The following is a 15549-nucleotide window of genomic DNA, read 5'->3' as shown; positions in this document are numbered from 1 at the left end:
GTAATACAGTGCGATGTTACAGCTGTAATACAGTACGATGTTACAGCTGTAATACAGTACGATGTTACAGCTGTAATACAGTACGATGTTACAGCTGTAATACAGTACGATGTTACAGCTGTAATACTGTATGATGTTACAGCTGTAATACAGTACGGTGTTGCAGCTGTAATACTGTATGATGTTACAGCTGTAATACTGTATGATGTTACAGCTGTAATACAGTACGATGTTACAGCTGTAATACTGTATGATGTTACAGCTGTAATACAGTACGATGTTACAGCTGTAATACTGTATGACGTTACAGCTGTAATACAGTACGATGTTGCAGCCAATGACAGACTGCCCGTCTGGGCCGCTTGACAATTGGGGTCGTTGCAACGCAAAATATAAATAACCCCAGTCCGTTTAAATAAAAATAACCAAGTGCTGTGTGTCTGACTGGCCTAGGTGAGCGGGCTGCCGGCCCACTGCCACTGCTGTTGGGTATTACTGTCAGCCTCTCTCTGTCAGCCTCTCTCACCCAGCTAATTACTTTTGGTCCAGTCTATTCTAACTTTACCTGAGCCCTGCCCCTTTCCTATCTCTGTTAAGTGGTGACATTTGGATAAATAGTGAAGCGGAGCAAGATGGACAACCAAAAAGAGAAAAATGTAAAGCTGGTGCTGAAAAGCAGAGAGAGAAGAGGTTGAAGTCCCTTGAGGTTGATGCAGCCAAATGTTTTAAAATAACAAATTATTCATTTGGTGCCGTTACCAGTCAATCATCTCAGCCTCGTGGGCCTGAAGGCACTGGCAGCAGAGGGGAGAGAGAGCAGAGAGAGCAGCCCATTGAGCCCAGCGATACCAGTTCAACTGTTCGTCAATGTTTTGCAGGTAAAGTGGTAAGACAATAGGGATAAAATAAGCAATGTTTGGGTTTAGCTAGCTGGCTATTTAGCTATATCAGTTGCCTTTTGTTGAAACAAGCACTCGTCAATGTCACTTTTCGTGAACCGACCAATCACAGCCTGGATGGGGCGGGACATTAAAAAAAGGTTGACGTGCTACAGGAAACTTTTGAAATGTTGAACTCATTGTTATGCATGAATGGTTATGATTATTGACAAGTTAGTACTTGGCATTATCAAATTAGAAACTAACCACCAATCTAGACCATTTTTCTTGCACAAGGATTTAATGACGGAACAAAACCTACAAAATTATAAATGTTGGATGTGTAGTTCATAAACTGCTGCATTGTCCAATTGGAATTAATATTATACTAGTGGTATACTATACTATTATATGAAATTATATGAATATATGAACATTAGATAATTCATATATTAATATATACTATTATGTTATAATATTATACTAATATACTAATTTATACTAATTACTCATCCAGGTCAAGGATAATGTATCTGCGGTGGACAGATGTAGATTGAGCCAAAGCCAGGATTCCACTGCCACCCAAATTTGTGATTATTTTAAGAGGCCGAAGTCAGGGGACCTAGATATGTTTTTTAGCTTCCACCCCCAACAAAAGTGTGAAAAGTCTGTGGTGCAGAAGGGTTTTCTTTTATAAAGATGAGACCAACAGGAAGTGGCTGTCATACAGTGTAGAAAACCATGCTTTATTCTGTTTCATTTGTATGGCATTTGCACAGCCCACCGAGAACAGCCCTTTCACGAATGGAATGGCAGACTGGAAGCATATCCATCAGGGAGTGGGAGAGCATGAGAAGAGCGTTATGCATAGAGGTCATCCTGAGGCCTACTTTCTAAGGTCCTCCAAAGGTAACATTGAGAGACTGTTCATCAGCAGTCAGACGTCTGCTCATAGAGAGCAAGTGAACAGAAGAAGGCAAGTGCTAGAGAGCATTATAGATGTTATTATAGTCATAGGCAAGAGGGGTCTAAGCTACAGTGGAACGCAGTCTGAAGCAGCTTATACGCTAGATGACAGCAGCATTGACCATGGCAACTTTTTAGAGATGATCATTCTGCTGGGAAAGTACGACCTGTGTGTGAAAGAGCATCTCACTGCCTGCATAGAGAAAAGCAAAAAACTGCTTGAGTCTGGGTCAAGAGGGGGCAGAGGCTCTCTAATCACTCTATTATCAAAGACTACCATCGATAATGTCATTACCACCATCCAACCCACAATGCAGGCCACCATAGCAAGTGAAATCCAGGAAGCTGGTATGTTTTCAGTCCAGATTGACACTATGCAGGACATTACAACACAAGATCAATGCTCTGTCATAGTCAGATATGTGACGAACGTCATCCATGAGAGGTTTGTGACTTATGAAATGTGAGGCATCCACTGGACAATACTTTGTCCAGGCACTGAGTGAAATACTGGAAAACATGAAGCTTGACATCAACAAGTGCATTGGCAATTCCACTGATGGAGCCTCCAGTACGCAAGGCCAGTATACAGGCTTCCCTGCCCTGCTCTCTGCAAAGTCAACCAATCAACTGCATGTGTGGTGCTCTATGCACACATTTTGAACCTTGTTTTGGCAGACACAACAGAGAGTGTCTTGGCAAGTGGGTCACTTTTTTCTCTCGTTAACAACACAGCTGTGTTCTTCCGTGAATCCTACCAGAGGGTGAACATTTGGGAGAAGGAGAACAAGGACACAAGACACAGACATCGTGCTCCAATTGGAGAGACACGCTGGTGGGCTAAAGACAGTGCCTTAAAGAAGGTCTTTGGAGCTTTTGGAAATCCAGATGAGGGTCTGTATGTTGATGTCCTTCTCACTCTGTAAACCATACAAGATCAGAAAAACATCAACACTACTGCACAGGTCAAGGCACAAGGATACATTGAGGGGTTGCTGAAGTATGAAACAATACATAAAGCTCAGATATTCCTCAGAATATTTCAGGCCACCTCACCATTCTCAAAATATCTTCAAACAAGTGGAATGGACATTCTGTCTGCGCATCGTATGGTTGTGTCTACAGAGGAGCAGTTGAAAGGAATGGCAAGAGATGTTGAAAAAGTCAAGGCAGCCGCAGACACATTTGTTCAGTGGGCCAACAGGAAGTTGCAGGAACGGGATGGGGAAACAGAGCTGGAGTTAGAGACCACTCTGCCAACGAAAAGGGCTTGAAAGAAGAAAACCATGCCTGGAGAGATTGCACAAGATGAGACCTTTACTGGGGTAGAGAGTGCATACAGGATTGGTGTCCATAATCAAATTCTGGATACAGTCATAGATAGCATCCATCAGCGATTTCTGAGTAATGACACTTTGTATGCCGACATGGCTCTTCTGGACCCTAAACACTTTAGTCAGCTAACATCCAATGCCAGTGGCCTTCCACAGACAGCCCTTCAAGAACTAAGCAAATGTTTGATCAAATCTGACAGCAGAGCAACGGTGGCCAATTTAAAGAGTGAGCTCATGAGTCTGGCAGAACAGTGGACTAGGTTAAAACAATTGGGATTTGAATACACAACCAGGACTATGGAGGGTCATGGACCTGAAGGAAATTAAGACGAGGTGGAGATGGTGAACAAGAGCTGTTCATCTTGCAAGGACTGTCCAGCGTGTTGCTACTGTATTCTTATAGTCAGTACAACCTATTGACTGACGTATACCACATCATGGGCCTTGCTTACAAGTTCCGACTTACGCGGTCAGTAACTCAGGTAGCTTGCGAGCGGAGCTTCTCTACTCTGAAATTCATCAACAGTAGGCTCAGCACTCTAGCTCAACAGCACCTGGAGGCTTTTATGCTCATGGTTACTGAGCGAGATATTTTAATGGCCCTGGACAGTGACCTGGTTATAGATGACATTGCTGAGAGAAGTGAGCTGCTGCAGAAATTGTTTAATTTAAGGAGGTAGGAAATATGTTTATTTAAATTTTATTCTATGACACCAGTCTTTTCACCAACAAATTTATTCTTGTAATATTTATTTCACTGGTCAGATTGCTGCCAGTGCCATTGTGCCAGTATCTGCTCCTTCCAGCCTCCTCCTAAGAGCAACATGTTCCCCTTGTTCTTTTTTACATCTATTTTACTAAACGTATTGTTTTAAATATTGTTCATTAATCTTGTTTACATAAAGTGTGGCGTCGGTTGTGTGGGTGGTGGTGTATCGCTGGGGGGGTTTTGGTGGGCCGGTCTGAGTCAAAAAGTCCAGGGCCTGGTTACAGCTGTAATACTGTATGATGATACAGCTGTAATACTGTATGATGATACAGCTGTAACACTGTATGATGTTACAGCTGTAATACAGTATGATGTTACAGATGTAATACTGTATGATGTTACAGCTGTAATACTGTATGATGTTACAGATGTAATACTGTATGATGTTACAGCTGTAATACAGTATGATGTTACAGCTGTAATACTGTACGACGTTACAGCTGTAATACAGTATGATGTTACAGCTGTACTACAGTACGATGTTACAGCTGTAATACTGTACGATGTTACAGCTGTAATACTGTATGATGTTACAGCTGTAATACTGTATGATGTTACAGCTGTAATACAGTATGATGTTACTGCTGTACGATGTTACGATGTTACAGCTGTAATACTGTATGATGTTACAGCTGTAATACAGTACAATGTTACAGATGTACTACTGTACGATATTACAGCTGTAATACAGTACGATGTTACAGATGTAATACAGTTTTGATGTTACAGCTGTAATACTGTACGATGTTACAGATGTAATACAGTGCGATGTTACAGCTGTAATACAGTACGATGTTACAGCTGTAATACAGTACGATGTTACAGATGTAATACTGTACGATGTTACAGCTGTAATACTGTACGATGTTACAGCTGTAATACTGTACGATGTTACAGCTGTAATACTGTACGATGTTACGATGTTACAGCTGTACTACTGTACGATGTTACAGCTGTAATACTGTACGATGTTACAGCTGTAATACTGTACAATGTTACAAAGCCACTATTTACCCACTGTCTGGTACTCATCATTGAACAATGACTTTATAGAGGAATTCTATATCAGTTGTGAATATTTTTAACTCAGAAGTCCAGGAAAGTCCATCAAAGTCTAGGAAAATGGTGTTGTCATATTGGCAACAGTTATAAAGTTCATGTCATAACCCACTATATCTAGTGTGTGTGAGGTTACCCTCACGTTACAGTATGATGATTCTGTGTCAACATATTTGAGAATATCCCTCTATGGTCCACATTTGGCCTTGATATAAGACAGCTACAGTAGATTACAACTACAGGCAGAGAAGGGATTTCCGGATGGAGATCAACAAGTATGGTCTGAATCCCTCAGACATTGACGAAGCAATTGTGAAAAAGCAAACAGAGGGCAGTGTCTGCACACAAATCACCCCTGCCGCACAAAGCTCAGTGGCTCGACAACAAACAGAGACACATAAGCACACGTGCATACTGTGCACCCACACACACCTTACAGAACAAACACAACCCACGCAGCCAATGGAATAACAAAATATCTGCTCTATCTGTATTTAATCACATAAAAGGGAGCAGAGAAAGCTTTTAGACAACGCCACCATCTTCTTTGACAAACTATTACTCTAGAGGTGTCTACATTTCCGAACATAAATGTGTCATCTTTCAGACTGGGAGTTTAGTTAAACAGGAAGGTTCCCCTACACAACACGAGGAAGGGAGGCGAGTTTTGGCACATTATTATTAACAGGGAGTCCTCTGTGGCCAAATTACATCTCAGCCTCCTAGGAGGGGAAGGGGGGGGGCAGTGGGTCCAACTCACACACGACTTCTTTGCCTGGAGCCCCTGCTGGGTAAATACATGGGGACAGTGAGAGTGATGTGGGAGTATGCCGAGATCCAAGTGGGTAAACACAGGAGAAGACTACGGTGTTCACCATTCTAGAAGACTCCTCATTCTAATATAGATCACACCCTAAGCACTGCTCTTCAAAAGAAAAGCACGCCTCCCATATTGTACAATATTTCTCCATAATCTGCCAGGCTTCAGTACTCCATGAACAGCTTCTGATGGAATGACGGACTATTCCAGAGCAATTATATGCTCACAAGTTACATTTATAAGCATGTAATCAAAGTGGAATGACTGTCATTCTATTGTATTCCATGAAATACAACTCTGGTTTGGTTTTGTGTAAAAAGCAAGACAAATGGTAAAGAAATGTGTAATTGTTTGACACTGTCTTCACAAATCACAGTTTGAGATCCATTTATCCTTGGCCCTACACTAGAACATACAGGACACCTCTTACAAAGAGGAGATGCATTCCAGGAACACAAACATACATGGGGATGCCATCACAGCCTATTTCACAATACTTACCTGGGGTCCTCAAAACACTCTCTGGGAATATCTTTCATGTATGGCTTCTATTTTGTGTTCAAATGCCTCAGAGAAGAATAGTTAATTTCCCATGAATAGCTTGCTGGAGAGTCAAGAGTCCTCAGCAATGCACTGCAAGTGTCTTCCGGCGCCGACAGAGATGGCCGCCTCGCTTCGCGTTCCTAGGAAACTATGCAGTATTTTGTTTTTTTTACGTGTTATTTCTTACATTGGTACTCTAGGTAATCTTAGGTTTCATTACATACAGTCGGGAGGAACTACTGAATATAAGAGCAACATAAACTCACCATCATTACGACCAGGAATATGACTTTCCCGAAGCGGATCCTGTGTTCTGCCTCCCAGGACAATGGATCGGATCCCAGCCGGCGACCCAAAACAACGACCTCGTAAAAGGGGCAAACGAAGCGGTCTTCTGGTCAGGCACATCGCGCACCACTCCCTAGCATACTACTCGCCATTGTCCAGTCTCTTGACAACAAGGTTGAAATCCGAGCAAGGGTAGCATTCCAGAGAGACATCAGAGACTGTAACGTTCTTTGCTTCACGGAAACATGGCTCACTCGAGAGACTTTATCGGAGTCGGTGCAGCCAGCTGGTTTCTTCACGTGTAACAGTATAACTTTAGACCGTCCCCTCGCCCATACCCGGGTGCAAACCAGGGACCCTCTGCACACAACAACAACAGTAACCCACGAAGCATCGTTACCCATCGCTCCACAAAAGCCACGGCCCTTGCAGAGCAAGGGGAACAACTACTTCAAGGTCTCAGAGCAAGTGACGTCACCGATTGAAATGCTATTTAGCGCGCACGCTAACTAGGCTGGCCGTTTCACATCCGTTACACTCACCCCCCTTTTGACCTCCTCCTTTTTCCACAGCAACCAGTGATCCGGGTCAACAGCATCAATGTAACAGTATAACTTCAGACCGTCCCCTCGCCCATACCCAGGCGCGAACCAGGGACCCTCTGCACACAACAACAGTAACCCACGAAGCATCGTTACCCATCGTTCCACAAAATCCGCTGCCTTGCAGAACAAGGGGAACATCTAATTCAAGGTCACAGAGCAAGTGACATCATCGGTTGAAACGCTATTTAGCGCGCACTGCTAACTAAGCTAGCCGTTTCACATCCGTTACACACGCATCGCGCTGACAGAAACAAGCATCTTTCTGGTAAGAATAGGGGCGGGGGGGTATGCCTTATGATTAATGAGATGTGGTGTAATCATAACAACATACAGGAACTCAAGTCCTTCTGTTCACCTGACTTAGAATTCCTCACAATCAAATGTCGACCACATTATCTACCAAGGGAATTCTCTTTGATTATAATCACAGCGGCATATATTCCCCCCCAAGCAGACACATCGATGGCCCTGAACGAACTTTATTTGACTCTATGTAAACTGGAAACCACATATCCTGAGGCTGCATTCATTGGAGCTGGGGATTTTAACAAGGCTAATCTGAAAACAAGACTCCTTAAATTCTATCAGCATATCGATTGCGCAACCAGGGCTGGTAAAACCATGGATCATTGTTATTCTAACTTCCGCGATGCATATAAGGCCCTCCCCCGCCCTCCTTTCGAGAAAATCTGACCACGACTCCATTTTGTTGCTTCCAGCCTACAGACAGAGACTAAAACAAGAAGCTCCCGTGCTCAGGTCTGTTCAACGCTGGTCCGACCAATCTGATTCCACGCTTCAAGACTGCTTCGTTTACGTGGATTGGAATATGTTCCGCATTGTGTCCAACAACAACATTGACGAATACGCTGATTCGATGAGCGAGTTCATTAGAAAGTGCATTGACGATGTTATACCCACAGCAACGATTAAAACATTCCCAAACCAGAAACCATGGATTGATGGGAGCATTCGCGCGAAACTGAAAGCACGAACCACTGCTTTTAAACAGGGCAAGGTGACCGGAAACATGACCGAATACAAACAGTGTAGCTATTTCCCCCGCAAGGCAATCAAACAAACTAAGCGTCAGTATAGAGACAAAGTAGAGTCGCAATTCAACGGCTCAGACACAAGAGGTATGTGGCAGGGTCTACAGTCAATCACGGATTACAAAAAGAAAACTAGCCCTGTCGTGGACCAGGATGTCTTGCTCCCAGACAGACTAAATAACTTTTTTGCTCGCTTTGAGGACAATGCAGTGCCACTGACATGGCCCGCTACCAAAACCTGCGGACTCTCCTTCACTGCAGCTGACGTGAGTAAAACATTTAAACGTGTTAACCCTCGCAAGGCTACAGGCCCAGACGGCATCCACAGCCGCATCCTCAGAGCATGCGCAGACCAGCTGGCTGGTGTGTTTACGGACATATTCAATCAATCCTTATCCCAGTCTGCTGTTCCACATGCTTCAAGAGGGCCACCATTATTCCTGTTCCCAAGAAAGCTAAGGTAACTGAGCTAAACGACTACCGCCCCGTAGCACTCACTTCCGTCATCATGAAGTGCTTTGAGAGACTAGGACCATATCACCTCCACCCTACCTGACACCCTAGACCCACTCCAATTTACTTACCGCCCCAATAGGTCCACAGACGACGCAATCGCAACCACACTGCACACTGCCCTAACCCATCTGGACAAGAGGAATACCTATGTGAGAATGCTGTTCATCGACTACAGTTCAGCATTTAACACCATAGTACCCTCCAAAATCGTCATCAAGCTCGAGACCCCGCCCTGTGCAACTGGGTACTGGACTTCCTGACAGGCCGCCCCCAGGTGGTGAGAATAGGAAACAACATCTCCACTTCGCTGATCCTCAACACTGGGGCCCCACAAGGGTGCGTTCTGAGCCCTCTACTGTACTCTGTGTTCACCCACGACTGCATGGCCATGCACGCCTCCAACTCAATCAGCAAGTTTGCGGACGACACCACAGTGGTAGGCTTGATTACCAACAACAACGAGATGGCATACAGGGAGGAGGTGAGGGCCCTCGGAGTGTGGTATCAGGAAAATAACCCCATACTCAACGTCAACAAAACAAAGGAGATGATTGTGGACTTCAGGAAACAGCAGAGGGAGCACCCCCTATCCACATCGACGGGACAGTAGTGGAGAGGGTAGTAAGTTTTAAGTTCCTCGGCATACACATCACGGACAAACTGAATTGGTCCACCCACACAGACAGCGTTGTGAAGAAGGCGCAGCAGCGCCTCTTCAACCCCAGGAGGCTGAAGAAATTCGGCTTGTCACCAGAAGCACTCACAAACTTCTACAGATGCACAATCGAGAGCATCCCGTCAGGCTGTATCACCGCCTGGTACGGCAACTGCTACGCCCACAACCGTAAGGCCCTGCAGAGGGTAGTGAGGTCTGCACAACACATCACCAGAGGCAAACTACCTGCCCTCCAATGACACCTACACCACCCGAGCCACTGCCTGATCACCCCGCTATCATCCAGAAGGCGAGGTCAGTACAGGTGCATCAAAGCAGGGAACGAGAGACTGAAAAACAGCTTCTATCTCAAGGCCATCAGACTGTTAAACAGCCACCACTAACATTGAGTGGCTGCTGCCAACATACCGACTCAACTCCAGCCACTTTAATAATGGAAATTGATGGAAATTGAAAATGTATCACTAGTCACTTTAAACAATGCCACTTAATATAATGTTTACATACCCTACATTACCCATCTCATATGTATATGTATATACTGTACTCTATATCATCTACTGCATCTTTATGTAATACATGTATCACTAGCCACTTTAAACTATGCCACTTTGTTTATATACCCTACATTACTCATCTCATATGTATATACTGTACTCGATACCATCTACTGCAGCTTGACTATGCCGTTCTGTACCATCACTCATTCATATATCTTTATGTACATATTCTTTATCCATTTACACTTGTGTGTATATGGTAGTAGTTGTGGAATTGTTAGGTTAGATTACTCATTGGTTATTACTACATTGTCGGAACTAGAAGCACAAGCATTTCGCTACACTCGCATTAACATCTGCTAACCATGTGTATGTGACAAATCAAATTTGTTTTGATGATTTTTGATTTGCAATAGTTTAGACATAGGAATGTCAAGAAGAATGCACTGCAATCCTGTGAAATAGTGCACAGGGGTTGCAGTTATCTTTTCATGACCACAAACCAAAAGGATTACTAGTAAATTGATAACGACCATGTGATTACAGTTCCCTGGAAACTTTGTGTACCCGACTCCATTAGAGGTTGACAGAGTAATCTGCATGGCTGATTAATTAGGGCCGATTTCAAGTTTTCATAACCATCGGTAATTGCCATTTTTGGGTGCCGAATATGGCCGATTTACATTGCATTCCTTCGGGGAAACTGCGTGGCACGCTGACCACCTGTTACGCGAGTGCAGCAAGGAGCCAAGGTAAGTTGCTAGCTAGCATTAAACTTACCTTATAAAAAACAATCAATATTCACAAAATCACTAGTTAACTACACATGGTTGATGATATTACTAGGTTAACTAGCTTGTCCTGCGTTGCATATAATCAATGCGGTGCCTGTTAATTTATCATCGAATCACAGCCTACTTCGCCAAACAGGTGATGTTTTAACAGAAGCGCATTGGGGAAAAAAGCACAATCGTTGCACGAATGTACCTAACCATAAACATCAATGCCTTTCTTAAAAAAAATTGAAACCTGCATATTTAGTTCAAAGAAATTCATGTTAACAGGCAATATTAACTAGGGAAATTTTGTCACTTCTCGTGTGTTTATTGCAGGCAGAGTCAGGGTATATGCAACAGTTTGGGCCGCCTGGCTTGTTGCGAACTAATTTGCCAGATTTTTACATAATTATGACATAACATTGAAGGTTGTGCAATGTAACAGCAATATTTAGGCTTAGGGTTGCCACCCGTTCGATAAAATATGTAACGGTTCCGTATTTCACTGAAAGAATAAATGTTTTGTTTTCGAAATTATAGTTTCCATATTAATGAGGGACCATATTAATGACCAAAGGCTCGTATTTCTGTGTTTATAAAATTATAATTAAGTCTATGATTTAATATTTGATAGAGCAGTCTGACTGAGCGGTGGTAGGCAGCAGCAGGCTCGTAAGCATTCATTCAAACTTTATTGCGTTTGCCAGCAGCTCTTGCTTGATTCACAGCGCTGTTTATGACTTCTTCAAGCCTATCAACTCCTGAGATTAGGCTGGCAATGCTAAAGTGCCTATTATAACATCCAATAGTTAAAGGTAAATGAAATACAAATGGTATAGAGAGAAATAGTCGACACGTCATAATTCCTATAATAACTACAACCTAAAATTTCTTAACTGGGAATATTGAACAACCAGCTTTCGTATGTTCTGAGCAAGGAACTTAACATTTTTTTTTAAATGGCACATATTGCACTTTTACTTTCTTCTCCAACACTATGTTTTTGAATTATTTAAACCAAATTGAGCATGTTTCATTATTTATTTGAGACTAAATAAATTGTATTTATGTATTATTTTAAGTTAAAATAAGTGTTCATTGTTCATTCAGTATTGTTGTAATTGTCATTATTACAAATATATACATGCTCAAAAAAATAAAGGGAACACTGAAACAACACAATGTAACTCCAAGTCAATCACACTTCTGTGAAATCAAACTGTCCACTTATGAAGAAACACTAATTGACAATACATTTCACATGCTGTGCAAATGGAATAGACAACAGGTGGAAATTATAGGCAATTAGCAAGACACCCCCAATAAAGGAGTGGTTCTGCAGGTGGTGACTACAGACCACTTCTTAGTTCCTATGCTTCCTGGCTGATGTTTTGGTCACTTTTGAATGCTGGCGGTGCTTTCACTCTAGTGGTAGCATGAGACGGAGTCTACAACACACAAGTGGCTCAGGTAGTGCAGTTCATCCAGGATGGCACTTCAATGCGAGCTGTGGCAAGAAGGTTTGCTGTGTCTGTCAGTGTAGTGTCCAGAGCATGGAGGCGCTACCAGGAGACAGGCCAGTACATCAGGAGATGTGGAGGAGGCCGTAGGAGGGCAACAACCCAGCAGCAGGACCGCTACCTCCGCCTTTGTGCAAGGAGAAGCAGGAGGAGCACTGCCAGAGCCCTGCAAAATGACCTCCAGCAGGCCACAAATGTGCATGTGTCTGCTCAAACGGTCAGAAACAGACTCCATGAGGGTGGTATGAGGGCCCAACGTCCACAGGTGGGGGTTGTGCTTACAGCCCAATACCATGCAGGACGTTTGGCATTTGCCAGAGAACACCAAGATTGGCAAATTCGCCACTGGCGCCCTGTGCCCTTCACAGATGAAAGCAGGTTCACACTGAGCATATGTGACAGTCTGGAGACGCCGTGGAGAACGTACTGCTGCCGCCAACATCCTCCAGCATGACAGGTTTGAAGGTGGGTCAGTCAAGGTGTGGGGTGGCATTTCTTTGGGGGGCCGCACAGCCCTCCATGTGCTCGCCAGAGGTAGCCTGACTGCCATTAGGTACCGAGATGAGATCCTCAGACCCCTTGTGAGACCATATGCTGGTGCGGTTGGCCCTGGGTTCCACCCAAGACAATGCTAGACCTCATGTGGCTGGAGTGTGTCAGCAGTTCCTGCAAGAGGAAGGCATTGATGCTATGGACTGGCCCGCCCGTTCCCCAGATCTGAATCCAATGGAGCACATCTGGGACATCATGTCTCGCTCCATCCACCAACGCCACATTGCACCACAGACTGTCCAGGAGTTGGCGGATGCTTTAGTCCAGGTCTGGGAGGAGATCCCTCAGGAGACCATCCGCCACCTCATCAGGAGCATGCCCAGGCATTGTAGGGAGGTCATACAGGCACGTGGAGTCCACACATACTACTGAGCCTCATTTTGACTTGTTTTAAGGACATTACATCAAAGTTGGATCAGCCTGTAGTGTGGTTTTCCACTTTAATTTTGAGTGTGACTCCAAATCCAGACCTCCATGGGTTGATAAATTTGATTTCCATTGATAATTTGTTTGATTTTGTCAGCACATTCAACTATGTAAAGAAAAAAGTATGTAAAAAAATATTTCATTCATTCAGATCTAGGATGTGTTATTTTAGTGTTCCCTTTATTTTTTGAGCAGTGTTTATATAAATATCGGCCGATTAATCGGTATCTGCTTTTTTTTGGCTCTCCAATATTCGGTATCAGTATCGGCGTTGAAAAATCATAATCGGTCGACCTCTAGACTCCATTGAAGGAGCCAAAGTGACAAGAATCTGGGGACAGATGGTGCTCATTTTCTCTCCCCTGAATCTGTAAAACTGTCCCCTGGATATTCTAATAGAAATTACTAATCCAATTGAAAAGAAAAAGCATACAAATTTCTACCATGTGTTTCAAATTCCCAAGACAAAGGAAGATGAGCATTGTCATTATCAATTACAAGACTCAAGATAGCTTTAATATTTCCTAAAAAGTCTGAATTGAATTGATCTTGCAGATGATGTCACGTTCTGACCTTAGTTCCTTTGTTTTGTCTGTTGTTTTAGTATGGTCAGGGCGTGAGTTGGGTGGGTTGTCTATGTTAATTTGTCTATGATTTTCTATTTCTGTGTTTGGCCTGGTATGGTTCTCAATCAGAGGCAGCTGTCAATCGTTGTCCCTGATTGAGAACCATATTTACATAGCCTGTTTTCCATTGTGTTTTGTGGCTGGTTATTTTCTGTTTTGTGTTGTGTTGCACCTTACAGGACTGTTTGTTGGTTGTTTATTGTTTTGTTTTCAGTGTTCATTAAAATATTTAAAATATGAACACTTACCATGCTGCACCTTGGTCCTCCTCTCCTTCCCCAGACGACAAGCGTTACAGATGATCATGCCATGAACGCAAATTAAACTTACTGTAAAAGCCTTGAATGAATCCCAAACCATTTACCAGCGCCTCCATATAAATAATTTACAAGTAAATATTCCAAAACAATTTCACACATCATGCTTTAAGAGGTCTGGCATGCTGTGGATTTACATGTGAGGAGGAGGAGTGTCAAATCTGGCCACTGGCCGCTTGGACGTCTCCATGTTAAAATATGATACCCCTGTAGTGCTCTCATTGCTCAATGAGTGATGGTCCTGCTATCATATCCACAACCTATGGATTTGAATACACTGATAGACATTTTATTGAAAATCTTAGAACTGCATGTCTTTACATCCTAAAATAGTCATATAGTTAAACTAGAACTGGATAAATAAAATCCTATTTTTTACTACTAAAATCTAGGAAAATAACACTTGTCGCCTTCATTCATTTTCATCCATAGTCCCATGATGTAAAATCTGGGCATTTCACTTTCCAGTGTGTTCAGGCATACTTCTGTCCCAACACATTCAGGCAAGGAGCCGAGTTTAACCCAAACAGACTTGCGGGAAGGGAAATTGAAGGGAATTTGAGAAATAGCATACTTGTAAAGTTTGTTTAAGAACCAATATACATGGGCTCCTTGTCAAACTTCTGTCCCACATTCATTTGTTACAAAGTGAGAGAATAAAAATAAGTAAATCAGAGATCCTGATATGTTTAAACCCCTGCCACCATCACAGTCCGAAGTTATTGAGAAAGACCAAAACAGATTCATTGAATTACAATACATTACAATACATAACATTAGTGGAGGAATAAGAAAAAAGTTACGACAACGATCTGACACCTTCCCACACTGGCTGTCTTTACTGTGTGGCTGTTGGACAGGCAAACAGGTGAATATTCTATACACCTCCACTGACCACTTGCCACAATTTGTTTAGTTTAGTGAATTTTAGAGTACGGAATATATAATCTAGCCATGCTATAATCTCAGCCATAGTAGTTTAATACAGTAAGAGTAAGTAACTGTAACAGTAGGTTGACAGTAACTGTGCATATGTAGGATCTTCATTTGAGCCAGTTTGGTACAGCATGAAAATAATCGTGCAGCAACAGGATATGTAAATTATTATGTGGATTATAATTCATGTTAAAGCTCCCAATTCACCACTTTATTGACAACGTTTCGATTGAAACGTTGTCAATAAAGCGGTGAATTGAGAGCTTTAACAGTGTGCGGGCCTTCTTTGTCTATGCTAGTACTCTAATTTATCCCAGCACCTATGTTTTTAAGGTTGTACGTATGACCACAAACTTGACTATAATTTATGGACCTTTTTGTAGGGGTTGA

Source organism: Oncorhynchus masou, chromosome 28 (assembly GCF_036934945.1).
Source record: "Oncorhynchus masou masou isolate Uvic2021 chromosome 28, UVic_Omas_1.1, whole genome shotgun sequence".
Lineage (NCBI taxonomy): Eukaryota > Metazoa > Chordata > Actinopteri > Salmoniformes > Salmonidae > Oncorhynchus > Oncorhynchus masou.
Note: the sequence above shows the minus strand (reverse complement) of the source record.